At 32.8% G+C, this 15,669-nt stretch overlaps 1 protein-coding gene across 2 annotated transcripts in view; it reads left to right on the forward strand.

Moving 5' to 3' along the window:
• Window positions 1-15,669, forward strand: part of NCAM2 (neural cell adhesion molecule 2) — a 494,626-nt gene that overhangs the window by 219,334 nt on the left and 259,623 nt on the right. The window lies entirely within an intron of this gene.

Consider the following 15,669-nt stretch of genomic DNA (forward strand, 5'->3'; position numbering starts at 1 on the left):
AGGTACCATGTGATGTTTTAAAACATGCAAACTGAGTAAAATTTAAATCAGATTTAACGTACTTATCTTTTGAATCATTTAACTTTTCTTTGTAATGAAAATATTTAAATTGTTTTTCTAGGTTTTTTTTTAAATACACTGTACGTTGCTGTTATCCATAGCCACCCCCTGTGTAACTCCACAGCATAACTTCTTCCTCCTGTCTGACTGTAACTTGGTACCCATTGATCAATGTTCACCAGTCCTCCACCCACCTCTGGTCACAGCTCTGCTGCTCTCTACTCCCATGCAATCAACATTTTTAGAGTCTACATATGAATGAGGACACAGGTACTTATCTTTCTGTACCTGGTTAATTTCACTTAACCTAATTATTTCCATTTTCAACAATTATCCAATTATCATGTTGTTACAAATGATAGGGTTTCATTCTTTTCTTTGGCTTAATAGTAATATCCTACTATATAAAATACTGCAATTTAGTCTAATTGCCAATGGAATATCATTTGGAAAATTAAAGTCAGAGACACTTTTAATCCTATGTGTGGGTGTAGGCGTAAGTTATATTATATAATATTGCATGTTTTTTTCTTCCAAACTGCAATGACTTTCAAAAAATTCTTTCCCTCCCTCCCTCTCTCTCATTCACACACATGCACACGCATGTGCACACACATTCACACACTTGTGCACACACACATAATGATGCCATCACCTACACAATAATAATATCAACTATATTGTTTCTTCTAGACAAAATAGTATTTAAATTAATTTATATTTTAATGATGAATATATGCCCTCTTACGGATAAGTACTTAAAGTATGATTAAAACTAAAACTGCTTTAAAAAGGACAATATCACGTGACCAACAGATATTTTTGGCCATTATTAGACTGTCCACTATTCCTATCAGTGGTGGAGTATCTACTTTAAAAGAAATGTGCAAAACCTAAAATATTTTCCCCAAAAAATATTTTCCTGTTACATAATGTTTTTTTAAATATTTTTTTAGTTGTTAATAGACTTTATTTTATTTATTTATTTTTATGTGGTTCTGAAAACTGAACCCAGTGCCTCACACATGCCAGGCAAGTGTACTACCTCTGAGCCACAGCCCCAGCCCTAACACAATGTTTTCATGTACAACATGTGAGATTATTTTGTTTAGATATTAAGAAACCTAAGTGTGCATATGTATTGAATTCTTTCCTAAAATAAAATTGATTCCTCTATAAGACTCTTGAATATCCAGTCAATGGAAAAGTTACTACAGATTTCCATTTCATTATCTGAGAAAACTGGAGTTGTGATAATTTACATAACCTACATTGCAGTTGTGTTTTTTTTCATGCTTTATAGTAACAATTTATTAAGCATAGTGATGTTTATAATGATTTATAATTGTATAATATTTGCATCCACCATCTCATATTTTTCCTGGTATCATCCCGTGTGGTATTCAGGAAAATCCCCAAAAGTACTCAAAATGAAAGTGCAACCCATTAAAACATCATGATATTTTAAGGGTGTGTAGTGAATTTGGGCTGGTTATTATTCATCTATGTTTCAATTCTCATTTGAAAAATGTAACTAATTAAATCTGCATCACGGCATTTTCAGGATTAATAGAGTTAATATTCATAAAATATTTAGAACAGTCTTCAGAACAAATAAGTACCAGAAAAAATGTATTAATTTTTATTATTATTATAAACAGCATTACTATTAGCATTATCATGATATAGTCAAACTTGTTAGTATAAGTCTTCTTTATGACTACATCATAGTAATTTGATGAAAACGAACTACACAAAAGATTGGTTTGAAAAATGTACTACTCCTATTTATAAAATCTTACAAATAAAATTATATTCAAAATATACTTTGTATCATTATGTGTCTCAGATACATTTAATTAAAAACAAAAAGTCATCTAAGTTTTACAATTTTAGAACAGGGATGACTGAAACAATGAAAAATGCTTTAAAAACTATATTTAAAAAAATAATTTCTGTGACCTGAAAATTAATCAGTCATTCCCGATTACTTTTTTATGAGAGAAGTAATTGTCTTCCTGATTCTAAACAATGATAAAAATATAGTGTTTATGTAGTCAAATACTGTTTATTGTATTTCTAAGTTTTAGGAAGTATAGAGCATATAGCTTTTATTATCTATATTTTATAAATTATGGAATTAAATGTATATATGGTAATAACTTGGCTAAGCTCATAATTAATGTATGATGCATTTCAAACTGTCACCCAGATTTACTGAGTCCAAATTACATGTCTTTTACCTGACTTCAGTAGGGCAGATGGTGTGGAAAGGGGTCTAATGGCAAGCTGTTTGGGAAATCTTGCCAACTCCATTAATATGAAGCATGTGCCAAGTTGTAAAAGGTTTACTCCAGGTAATTGGGAGGAATGAAATCAAGACTATGATTTATTTATTTATTTATTACATACTCTAGAGTTTATATACAATACTGCATGTTTCTAAGCACCCTGTTGGCCAGTGTGTGCTTAGTGTTGTATTCATGACTAATAAAATTTGGCCATTTGGTTTTCTTCAACACTAATTGATACTACAATGAAGTAGAAAAAAATAGAGCTAATTTTATAGTAAGTTTAAGCTAGAAATTGAGGTTGAAAGTTTGCAGACTAATATTATCAAATAACAATTTGAAAGTGATTAAAATAATTTGAGTTCAGAAAAAGTGGAAATTAACTAATTCACCAGGCCGGCCATTAAGCACCGTAATTCTTGAATATCTATCAAATTTCTGGAACTACATTGCATGAAATTTCATAGATTATATATATGTGAATTACATAGGCAAATGTTTGTTGTAATGATTAGTTCTTTATATGTAAGTAGGAAGTAAGAATCATAATGAAAAGAAAGAAGCAGAGAAGTGAGTGAATCTTGTAAATCAGAGTAGAAATGAAAGTAGCAGAAGAATAATTGAAGAAAATGTACACAGAAAGATAATTGTTCCCTGTGTATTTTAGACCTTATTATTTGAAAGAATAAAACAAATGAACTATCAGCAAAGGTATCATAAATACCTAAATTAATACTTTATACATAGACATAATTGAGAAATGAAACAGGGAATCTTAAAAGTGATAGAGAAAACCCATAAGGCATTTACTTTCAAAGTTTTACGAATGAAAGAAACAGTGTAATGTGAGTGCAGGCAGTGATTGCATAAAACTCCATGTCCCAGAGGTTCGATATTTCTATTAATAAACAGCAAGAGTCTTAGAACTGCAGGAAGAAATAATATAGAATTTAGAATGCATAGACACATTCCAAGCCATCTGAGAGTCACACCTTGAAATAATTAGAAAGTACTTTAATCATTTTTTGTAGGGGGGAATATCATAGCTCATAAAGCTTAGCAGAGGTTCAATTTTTAATGACTAAAATGTGTATTGTGCTGTATTACCCTTTTTCAGGTTTTAAGAAATAAAGACATTATCTGACTAACTGGCTGATGAAAATTTATTTTATTGAGACATATTTATAAGTAATACGTCTTCAAAGCTGTTCTCCTCATTGGAGTTGTCTGGCTTTGGCCTTGGTCCCAGTTCCTAGTCATGACATGGACACACATGGTGTCATATAGTCACATGATTACCTAGCTTAAGGAATACCTGAGAGCATTCCACATTCTAGTTCTAAAAAGCTGCTTAGAAAATAGAAATATAAATGTCTTATAAATCCATAGTTTGTCTACTAGAACAAGTCCTATAGCAATGCATGTACCTAGGAGATGCAACAGAAAGATAATGAAGTAGGGATGTATAATATTCAAGGAAAGTAAGATAAAGTCTATCTGACACATAATAATAATATAGCTCAATGATAGAGTGCTTGCCCAGCATGTGTGAGTCCCTAGGTTCAATGCCTGGCACCAAAACAAGCAAATAATATACCATGGAGTAAGATAGAGAACACTGGTTGTAGTTCCACTATGTACCTAAGAATCATCAGAGAGGGCTCTGGATAAAGCTTAGTGTTAGATCGCTTTCCTAGGATATAAGAGGCCCTTGCCTCAATCCCCACTAAGGAACAATCACTTGAGAAATGTTTTTTAATGTTTTTTACATCTCTTCCCCTAAATGCCAATATAATTGATCTGGGATGGAATCCAAGAATTACTAAATTTAAAAGCCTTTCAATATGATCAATGAGAACTAACAATGATAATTGATGATCATTGTTTTTTTAATTAGGAAAGCATTTATTTGTCTGATGACCTATGCTGAGTGAGACATATTTATGTTGGTGGAGAACCCAATAAAAAGTACATGACTAACTTCCATATCTCCCCAAATCCTCAGTTACCCATTTGAAACAATAAAATTCCTTCCAAGTTTGTAGAAAAATCACCTTTTATGTTTTAGTATATAAATTGAATATAGCACATATCCCCCATGTTAATGTTAAAATTATATATAGAAAAAAAGAATATGCTTTATTAAAATACTTCATTGTGATATCCATGAACTCCATTGAGTAGTGGTTTTACCAGCTACTCCCATGAATTGAATCTATGGCAAATAATATGTTCTTCAAAAATGGGAAGAGTTGATAGAAATAAAAAATGTTCAAATCACCATTTAAAATGGAATGAGAATAACCAGCACCCAGACGTGATACATCCTGCAAGGATGATGGAAAGTGTGTGGAGAGACAGCTGAGGCCACTCCTCACATGCTTCCCCACTTTCCTGTGTGACAGCCATATTTTGCAGCTATCAGATTGCAGGTGCACACATTCCTCTAAGCTTTTGCTGTTTCCTTTGCTTAGGTCCCTTCTCTCTCCCAGTATCTCTCATTCTTCACTCCAAGGTCAATTGTTACTTACCCTGTGAACCTTTCAGTGAAAATTGCACTCACCATCTCCATGCCTGAGATGTTCAATAACTGACTCCTTCATGCTTTCATGAACTTTTGCTTTTTTTTTTTATCACATTGCATGTTAGAATGGTGCACTGTATCTTACTTCTTTTCTTTTGAAAATATGAGCTTGCCTTTTCCTTTTGGCACAAGTATTCCTTTTTGGATGGACATGAGAAGATGTAGTATAATCACCCAGATAGACACATAGTGACATATATCTCAAGTGGCTAAATGTTACAGCTCTTTAGATTTTCAAGAAGACATGAAGATAATGTGGGTCATGTTGTCTCTTTACTTGGACTCAGGTTACCAGAAGTTGCCTCTTTAAAAATGTCTAAATATTGCCCATTCTTCAGAATCATATTGGAAATGCCAGAACTCACAATTTATTTATTTTGTATTTGCATTTCTCAGATACTTTTTCCACGAAATCTTCACTTATCTTCTTACATTTTCTTTTCTTTGTATCTTTCTAAAAAGCAGGGGGGGATTAGGTTCATGGTTGATGAGATGTGGAAAATATAGATAAAGAAGTAAATGGCAGGAGGAGTAGGAGAAAAATTATATAAGTGGAAGAAACGATTTATAGTAGAGGGGATGGAGAGAGAGTAGGGGAGGGGAGGGGAGGGGAGGGGTGAGGGGACAGTGGAGAATGGGATAGACAGCAGAATACATCAGTCACTAGAAAGGCAATTTGTAAATCAATGGAAATGTAACTGATGTGACACAGCAATCTGTATACGGGGTAAAAATGGGAGTTCATAACCCACTTGAATCAATCTGTGAAATATGGTATAATAAGAACTATGTAATGTTTTGAACAACCAACAATAAAATAATTAAAAAAAAAAAGAAGTAAATGGCAGACGTTTTGTGTCCGATTTGGAAGGAAGGAAGATAAGTAGGTAGATTAGTTAGATATAAATTGTATACGCTGTGGTTTAAAAATACATGAACAAATTGTTATCTGTCTTTCAAGGGATAGAGATTTACTTCCTCCCCTTGGTATGGATTATACTTCATGACTCAATTTTGCCCAACAGATTAGAGCTAAAATGACAGTGTGCTGTTTTTGTTTAGATAAAAGGTATTGAGCCAGGAACGGTGGCACGTACTCATAATCCAGGCTAGTTGGGAGATTGAGGCAGGAAAATCACAAGTTCAAAGCCAGTCTGGACAACTTAGAGAAAATATGTCTCAAAATAAAACAATGAAAATGTCTGTGGATGTATTTCAGTAGGAAAGGTCCCTGTGTTCAACCCCAGCATGGGGCCCGGGGCATGAAGCCTTCCTCACTTATTCTCACTTAAATCTTTTACTGTTGTGGGAATTAGCTTCCATAACTTGCCAAAGGACCCTTGCCATTACATAAAGCAGTTCCTGTTTTATGTAAATTCGAATTGTCATGTAATTACTGTATTGAAATTGTAAGTAAAAGTATGAAAAATACATGTTCATTTCTATTCACACTAGCTTCATTTCCATTGTCCAGTACATACTATCATATTGTAGGATTTTGTCATGTACTATGGGAATCAATTCACTAACCTAGGGGAAAAAATTTCTAAAACTGCTTTCACTACTGGAAAGAGGACAGTGACTGGGCTTCTGTCCTTCATTACCTCCTTCTTGCCTTCCTTCCATCTTTGCCTCCTTCTTTCCTTCCTTCCTTCCTTCCTCATCCCCTTCTCTCCGCTTCCATGCACCATTTTTTTAATATAAGGGTTTGAACTGATTTACACACACACACACACACACACACACACACACACACACACACACACACATAACATAGAGGCTTTAGAATTCTTCCCTGAGGTGAGAAATGATACTGTCTTTTCCAATTGATATGTATACATTCTCAGAAAGAGTTTAGTTGATTTGTTTGTCCATATGACTAGTTGTTCATTGAACTATTTTACATTGTGTAGTTATATAAAAGTAACTGGAAGTATGATTTCTGACTATTCCTTCTATCCATTGAATGTGTAAGTTGTTAGTATTATTTCACCATTTAAAGAATTTTATTTTTATTACCTTTAAACAATTGAGTAACTACACTTCTTTTCCTCTTATAATCTTTTGGTGTTCTTCACTGTAAAATGAACCTTGGCTTTCAAGACAAAATTGTCATGCTCTAAGAGCTCCATTATTAATTGAATTAACTAAGATTTATGACTTTCCTTATTTACCAGTGTGCTTTGCTCCCAAATTAGGAACATAAGGCTGGATGAAGTTCCATTACTGTTAAATAATAGCATTTATTGTACCCAGGAAAATTTGGAGGGTGCAAAATAAATGTCCAGGTATTCACTGAGTTGATTGACTATATTGGTTAGAAAAATATCTTGAAGGTCATGTTTTGCTGATTTCTAAGCAGATTTTTATTATTCCCTGATTTTCAGGCTCCCTTATCCAATTATGAAGTAAAGAATAGAATAATATCAAATTGATAAACCATTGTTACCTAAATTATAAATCAAAATGGATGTTGTTTTTTCCTCTATCCATAATCAATTCGTTCTTTAATAGATCTGTACTCCAGTCTGTTCCACTTGAATTCTACTAGAGGATTAAATTTTACAGAAAATAATTTGAGTAATTAATGTGCCATTTTTCTCAAGCATTGGCTGTAGCTAACTAATACAATTCTTTATTGATATGAATGAAGTTAATATATTGCATACACTGTCTTAGAGTTCAGGAGGTTTATTTTCACACAGGACTGTTTTTCAAGGTATGCATTAATCCCAAGGTACTGAAACAGTGCCCACAACTCTCTTTATCAAACCAAGTCAAATAATTGGAGCTCCTTAATACAAACTATATTTTCAGTTATATCATAAACAGATTTTCACATATTTGAGATTTTAATTGTCTTACAGGAAATGTGTACATTCAGTAATTTTTTATCTCATGGTACATTTTTACTAAATTGATGACTGAGCTTATTAGTGATTTGTTTATTAGAATCAAGAAAATTAAATCCCTTCTTTAGCAATCAAAACTGCTTACTGATTTACATTTTTTATCATTGAGACTAAATTATAATGTCTACAAAAAGAAAGGTGTTTGCTGCAGATAAATATTACAACATTTGTTAAAATTTTATATGAAAGAAATATTTATGATTTAATTTTTATTTTATAAGGTTTTTGAAGTCTGTAATTTTTTTCTACCGTATTAGACTGCAATAAAATGCATCTGATTTAGCATCACAAAATATATTTAACTGTTTTAAGAGCAATGGATGAATGTCGCATGGTTTTCCACCGAGTGGTCTGTGGCCTGGCCTTAGAATGATTTCAGGAATCACTGTTCTAAGGCCCACTTTTGTGCTGGTTGACAATGTGCAGTAATAGGTTCAGATACACTAATTTGTGCCTAAGTGATAGCTAATATATCTTCCTCCCAGATAGTATTTAACTTGATTAAAATGGACAGGTCAACATAAGGCATTTCAAGGGGGAATTTCAAGCACCATTGAATGCTAATTGGGCAAGACAAAGCTTCTAAAGAAAAAAGTACATGGGGAGTCACCAACACTCTAACTCGATCTTATGAATAAATTGTATTTGCTTCATGTCAGATGCAGGCACTCTTGTCCTGCTCAGTGCATGCTACCCAGGGAATTGCTTTCTCGGCCTGTGGGTTTTTCCCATTACTCATTAGCAAATTGGAAAAAAATTTTCAGGTCATGCCTCACATAATGTGATCATATGCACCATGTGTTTCTAAAGTTTGCAGTCCATAGAGTGTTTGAAACATGTTAAAGTATAATAAGCATTTTCACTTCTAACATTTTTTCCTATAAAAGAAAAATAATTGAGCAGACTAATTATAAACATATACAACACAGGGGTCAGTAAGTTTACTGATTACACAGACCCTGCAGGTATTAATGTGTATTAGTGAAGAAGTAAGACAGAGATATTTAAAAACCTGATATGAATGACTTCTCAGACGGGATTCGAATTCATATTTATAAACAATATTACAGGCATAACAAAACAACCCTACTCTATGTACTATAGTCACAGAGTGCTAGTTAGTAATCTTAGAAAAATTCAATGCTGAACTTTACCTTAATTCTGAGTATGTTTTAAAGATTTTACAACTCATCAGGTTGAATTCTGAGGAAGATTTCAGGGTATTCATGAGTAACTATGTAATAAATACCCTTTCTGTTCTGGTTATGTTCATGACAAACAGTTTTGATCATAAATTTGTCTCTGGCTACCCTAATATGATCACAATTTTTTTGTTATTTATCAGATAATATGTCCCCACCCATAGCACAGAAATAAATTAAACTTAAATGCATGATTTTTTTTTAACACCTGGCTTATCTATTCTTTCTCCAGGGGAAAGGATTAAATGTGCTGTGGTTTATTTTTCTTTTTGATTATATGTTATTAGGGAAAGTTAATGCTCTCTTATCTAACATGCATAAAATAGGATTATTCTTAACAAGGTAAGTCCTACCAATAAATCAGATTATCTTTGCTTTAAAAGCTACCTAACTATGTCATTTAAAGAGAAAGGAAACTATTATAGAAAATTGATTTTTTAGATTATAAAAGATAATAACACAAAAATAGTTTCATAGGAAAGGTTTTTAAAAACAAATAAAAATTATGAGTAAAAATATATTTACTGGATATTTTGAATAATGAAGCAATAATAATCAAGCAATAAATAATCTATTCTTTCATTCATATACTTTTACCATATTCTTGAATACTTGAGAAATTATAATTGGTAAACTAGTAGTCAAAAATCTATTAAAGTAAAAAATCAAATTATCTTTTCACACCACCAAGTTTTTATTTTTATTGCTTTCCCACTCTTCTCTCCCTTCATTTCATATTTCTGCAGGGACATCATTATACTCCATCTGGAAAGGTCTAACCTTTTCCTGTTCCTCTTACCAATTTTCAAGGCATCAGAAGCACTGACAAAATTTGGCTGCAAATGATGAACTTCACCTTAGCAATAACCACTGGTGAACTAACTTTTTTTTTCTGATTGTGTTCTTGATTAGTGGGATTTTCCCCCTTCTCCCCTGTACTTATTTCTCAATAATTAGAAAGCTAAAGAACTACACAGCTTCCCCTAAAGTTTTTGCACAATGCTTGATCAGTATTAACTTTATCTTACTCACCACTATCACACTTGGCTCTTGCTCTCTTCTCATACTCCTTCTACATTCATGGGTGGGTGTGTCTTATGTTCCCTACTAAATTAGATTAAGCAAACTGAACAGAAGCCAGTTCATTTTAGGATACCTATCCATGCATAGAACAATTCCTCCTTTATGTGGGAAGTTATCAATAACATTTATTTGTTACACTCTAAACATTTGTATCCCCCAAATTGATTTGTTGGGTTTTAATTGTGTTACCAAAATAGTATTATGAGTTGTGTCCTTGGGATGTCATTAGGTCATGAAAGTAGTGCCCTCATGAATAGGATAAGTGGCAATACAAGAGAAGCTCTGCAAAATTGACTTCCCCCTTCTGCTATACAGGGACATAGCAAGAAGGTAGCTACCATTTATGAGCAAATAGTCCCCATTGCTTGATGCCGTATTTGTTAACTTGATCTTGGACTTTCTGGTCACTAGGCCTATGAGAAATAAATGTTTATTTTTATAAACCACCCAGTTTTAGTATTTCATTATAGCATCTTTCACAAAAATGCTATTTAAATTTTTCTAAAATCAAACAGCTTTTAGAAAACTATAGTGTTTCTATAACTGAAATCTATTGAAAGTTAAAATGCCTACACTTTGGCTTTGATACTGGGTTTTTAGCGCCTTATCTGCAATTGGCCTAGATTTCTAAAACAGGGTTAATAGTGATTATAAGCTCAGGTTTTGACATTGAACATCTCTAAGTTATCGAATACAAAAAAAAAAAAATTCAAAAACAAAAATTACAAGGCCCTGGTAGGATGGTGAAACCCAAGAATAAAAACAAGAATATAAAGTGTTGTCCAACAAAAAACATTGATTAGAAGCAATTGTCAAAACATGAGTTGGGCTGAAAATATCACAAAAGTACACATCTTCATTATGATTTTTAGTTTTCATTTGTCTTTCTTACTTTTGCTTTTTCAAGCAATACACTAAACTAGATATATTATTATTAACTTTGCTTATCAGAAAGACAATGAAATATTGTCTATTCACATGATTGCATGCAGATGAAGCATGTGAAACTGTGAGAAATCAAGAAAACTGAAGTTTCACAGCTAACATGGTAAAGCTAGGATATCTTACTTAAGTCTCATGCCAAAACCCAACTTTCTAGTCCCTCATAGCCCTGACTCAGAAATCTAGGCCAGTTTCCCATAAGAAAGCTGTTATCTGTGTCTTGATTTTTTATCTGACAAGTAGGTGAGCTTTGTGCATGACCAGATAAAGGAATGTTGATCAATTGACATGCTTTCCCCTCAGTATCTTCCTATGAAACATTCTGGTAGGAAAATATTGGCTTTAAAGATTGTAGCAAAATGAGTCGTCTGGAGTATAACCTTCTTACCATGCTAATTGTTGAAGTTGTCCTTATTTTACTGTGTAACACATTTTATACCTTTACTTTCCTAATCTAGATATAGCATAAGGAGATTAAGTGAAGCAAGATATGTCCAAGGAAGGATTGCTATGCATGAAATATGTATAATGGTTTTAGAATAAAAGGAACATCTTAGTGAATTTGTTGATTCAGGGTGATAGGGCTTCTATGATCCTTGAGTATGCAGGGGTATTTATTATTTCCAGGACTCCTGTGGAAGACATAATATACCAGTGTTCACAGACCATATAGAAAATGGTGTATTCATATATAACCAAAATATATCATCTCATATTCTTGAAATATGAGTTCAATTATTGATTATGTAAGGTTCTACTTCTACAACTGCATGCATTTTTAAAGTGTGCCACAGATCAAAATGATGAGACAGAAACTTGACAAATTCCAGTATAAAGAACAATTTACAAAATACCTCAAATGTATTATAGACTAGGAATTTGACTACTATGTTGTTAATGGAATTCTAGGGCAAGAAGAGTCTCTACTATATGTTGGAACCACCTATTATCAGCATCCAGAGGAGGTTTGAGGATGTTCTATACATACTGGAAGTTCTAATTTATAAAGCATCCCTGACATAGTTGTGAATTATAACAGTTTGTACTCCATAACCCTGAAACAGTAAGAGTCTTCTGTTCTCTTCTAAGAGCACAGGGGCATCTCTGAAGAAGTCTTTCCTAATTAGACCTGAAAACACTCATTTTTTTTAATCAAGCTGCTAAAGTGGATGAATGTCTGAAGTGACTTAGGATGCCCAGTTGTGATAACTTTTCATCACTGTGACCAAAATACACAATGTGATAGTGAGCTTTTCATTACTGTCACCAAAATACCTGGCAAGAACATCTTAGAATAGGAAAAGTTTATTTGGGGCTCACAGTATCAGCATTTCAGTTCAAGGTAAGCCAACTCTCTTGATCCAGGCCTGAAGTGAGGCAGAATATCATGGCCAAAGGACGAGACACAGGAAAGCTTCTCAACTCTGGCAGCAAGTAAGCAGAAAGAAACGAGGCAGGGTCAAGATATAGTCCTAAGTACAAACCCCCAGTGACCTACTTCCTCCAGCCATACCCACCAGCCTGCAGTTACCACCCAGTAGTTAATTTAAATTAATAATCCATCAAATGGATTTATCCACTGGTGAATTTACAACTTTCAAAATCCAATCTTTTCACCTTTGAACACTGGTACATTGCTTAACATATGAGATTTTGTGTTGACATCCCAGATCCAAATTATAACACCAGGCCTGGGAAACATTGTTATGAACTTCCTTTATACAGGAGGAGATATGTATACTATTCCAGTATTCTGATGAACACATTATGGACAAATAAAACCACATCTCTGAAGTTGTCATTGAACTGCAAATGCATTGGTTTGTAAAATAAAGTGATGGTTTGAGTTGAATGGTGCCAAATTTTTCTGGAGGTTAGAAATAAAAGTCAATCAATAGAACACTCACTTAATGGACTGCAGAACATCAATTAAGTAGATAATACAGTAAACCACATGATTGTATCCCCCACTCTGGTTGTCAGGTGGAGCTTATGGAAACTTTGAAGCCAGGTAATATGGAGTCTTTCTTGTTATAACTACAGCAGTTTTCTTGTCAACAGAGTCCACAGTAGTGTAAGAAATCTATCAGTGCATTCTAAACTTTTTGCCAGAAAAAATAATTGGTACAAAACATGAAATAAAACTTGGGGAATCAGGGATGTAAGAAAATGAGCATGGAACTTTTAAATTACACAAGGTAGCTATATTTACAGAGGTATGGGGAATGAAGGGACCTATTTATGTAAACTTGCAGCTTTTGGAGGAAATCTTAGATAAATGATTCAAACCCTTTTTCTTGGCTTAGGGCCTTGTTAGTTTCTTGTTAGTTTCACTTGAAGGGGTCTAAAAGGATTAATAGATGAACCTTTAAAAGGCCAAGTTTATGACAAAATTTCATATATATATATATATATATATGAATATATGTATACATATATATTCACAATTATATTGAAAAGCAACACAGAAAGAGTTAAACATTATTTGCAAGTTATACAATGTGTATTTTTTACTTCCAGTATTCTATTTTAAAATGTATCTATTTGACATGCATTATTAATATTTTCCTCACTTGTCTTTAGGTACCAGCTAAGTCATAAAATATTAATGTATAAAATATTTTCATCACTCATACAACCAAAAGTTGTGGGAGCTGTTAAAAATGTTTGAATGAAAAGAACTAGTAATTATGTGAGGGTGTTATTTTGGGTTTTAAACCTATTACAGAATTTACTTATACAGTAATAATCAACTTTACTTGAATTCAGTCAATTAATTTACATTGAAATATATTTGTTTTCTTCATTTTTAGTTGATATTTAAAAAATAAAATTATTAGATTTGAGAAACTCTTTAAAAAATATAAGTAAAATAATTACCCTCTTTTTCCTGGGGATAAAATTGAGGAGTGGAATTACAATATTTATTTGGAAAATTTAGATTTCAATATGTTGATTTTTAAAAAATATATCATGAGCTATGTAATGCTTTAAATAATCAATAAAAAAAATTTTAAAAAAAAATTTATGTATTTAATCATTATGTAAGAAATATTATGAATTTCTGCAGTATTCCAAGTTCTGAGAAAGAGTATTTTTTCTAAAACAACCATAGAAACACATGCACACATGCGCATGTGCGCGCACACACACACACACACACACACACATGCACTTATGCATAGGACAGATGGAAAAAGAGAGAGAGAGAAAAAAAAACTGAAAATATGACAATTTTTTCTGGAATATGAAAGCAAAAGCAGAGTATACAGAGAGAATGTTGGAGTAGAAGCTGTGAGATTTCTAATGTATAAAGTACAATTCTCTATGGGGAAGAAGCAATGTTTATACATGACAGAATTTAAAGCACACGGCACACATGTTGGTATTGAATTTCATGCTTATTGCCATACATGTTCGGGTATACATGAATTACATTTTATACTATTATTATTGGCCTTAGCATCAATTTAGAAATCTGTGCATTCCAAGTGTACATATTATATTAAGCATTGTCTATTCCGTAGTTTTCTTCAAATGATTACAAATTAGTAATATTGCTTTTGTCCATGAGAGTAAAATTTAAATTTTGCACTACATTTATTACTTTTCACCAGGGTAACAGAATATCATCAAATTGGTCTCTGGGGTTTTTGTTAATGTTTATGGACTATCAAAAAATTCTGCAGCCCTATGTACAATTGTGCCAGGCTGGAAATCTTAAGCTTGTCAATCAACATTACTGAGTGCCGATGAACTAAATTTTAAGTGAATACATTTCATTTATATTTGGATTCAACAAAGAATTCCCTAGTTAATTTGAAGGAATAAGCCAAGATATAATTGTAATTGATAATCCCAACTCAGTAATGTACAAATAAGGAGTATATCTCTTAAAATAAGGAAGCAAAATGAAGCAAGAAGAGAATATTAAATTTGTTGAGCTCCTCTTGAGCTAAATAAGAGGAGTTACTATTTCAGCAGTTGATATTTATTGAGTATTTACTGTGTTCTAGACACTGAGTTAAGCAAATGCTTTATAGAAAACCTTGCAAATATAAAGGAGCTAGTACTATTATATGCACATTATATAAAAGAAAATGCTAAAGACAGAATCTTGTTTGTTGCAGTTTATACAGTTAACTCAATAGCTTACAGATAGATTCTTAGCTTAATATACTTTCCCAAGATAACTTTTGTGTATCTGGAAAGGAGGCAAAATCTGCTTATATAAACCTATGGCTATTGGAGAACCCACATGTACATGTGCATCCTCTGGGCCTTGATTCAGCTGCAGTTTTTTGCTTTGGAATTTTTTGTTTTGTTTTGTTATGTTAGCTCCTGTGGTTTCCTAGCTTTTTGAACTGAATAGTTCACAGAAATTTCTAGTGAATATATGGTTTGTGCCCATGCCTTGACCAGGGCCATGGATCTCTCTTAAGCATACTCAGCCCTTGTTCAGTTCTTGTTGAGGCTGATGACTTCTCACAGTTAAGCTACAGTTTCTATTATACTTCTGGCTAGTAGGTGCCTCAAGGCCATTCATTTATATCTCACCAGGGAACTCCCCACAACAATCCCCTCAAATGAAGTAC

The sequence above is a fragment of the Spermophilus citellus genome (genome assembly GCF_964194105.1).
Source record: "Spermophilus citellus genome assembly, chromosome: 7".
Lineage (NCBI taxonomy): Eukaryota > Metazoa > Chordata > Mammalia > Rodentia > Sciuridae > Spermophilus > Spermophilus citellus.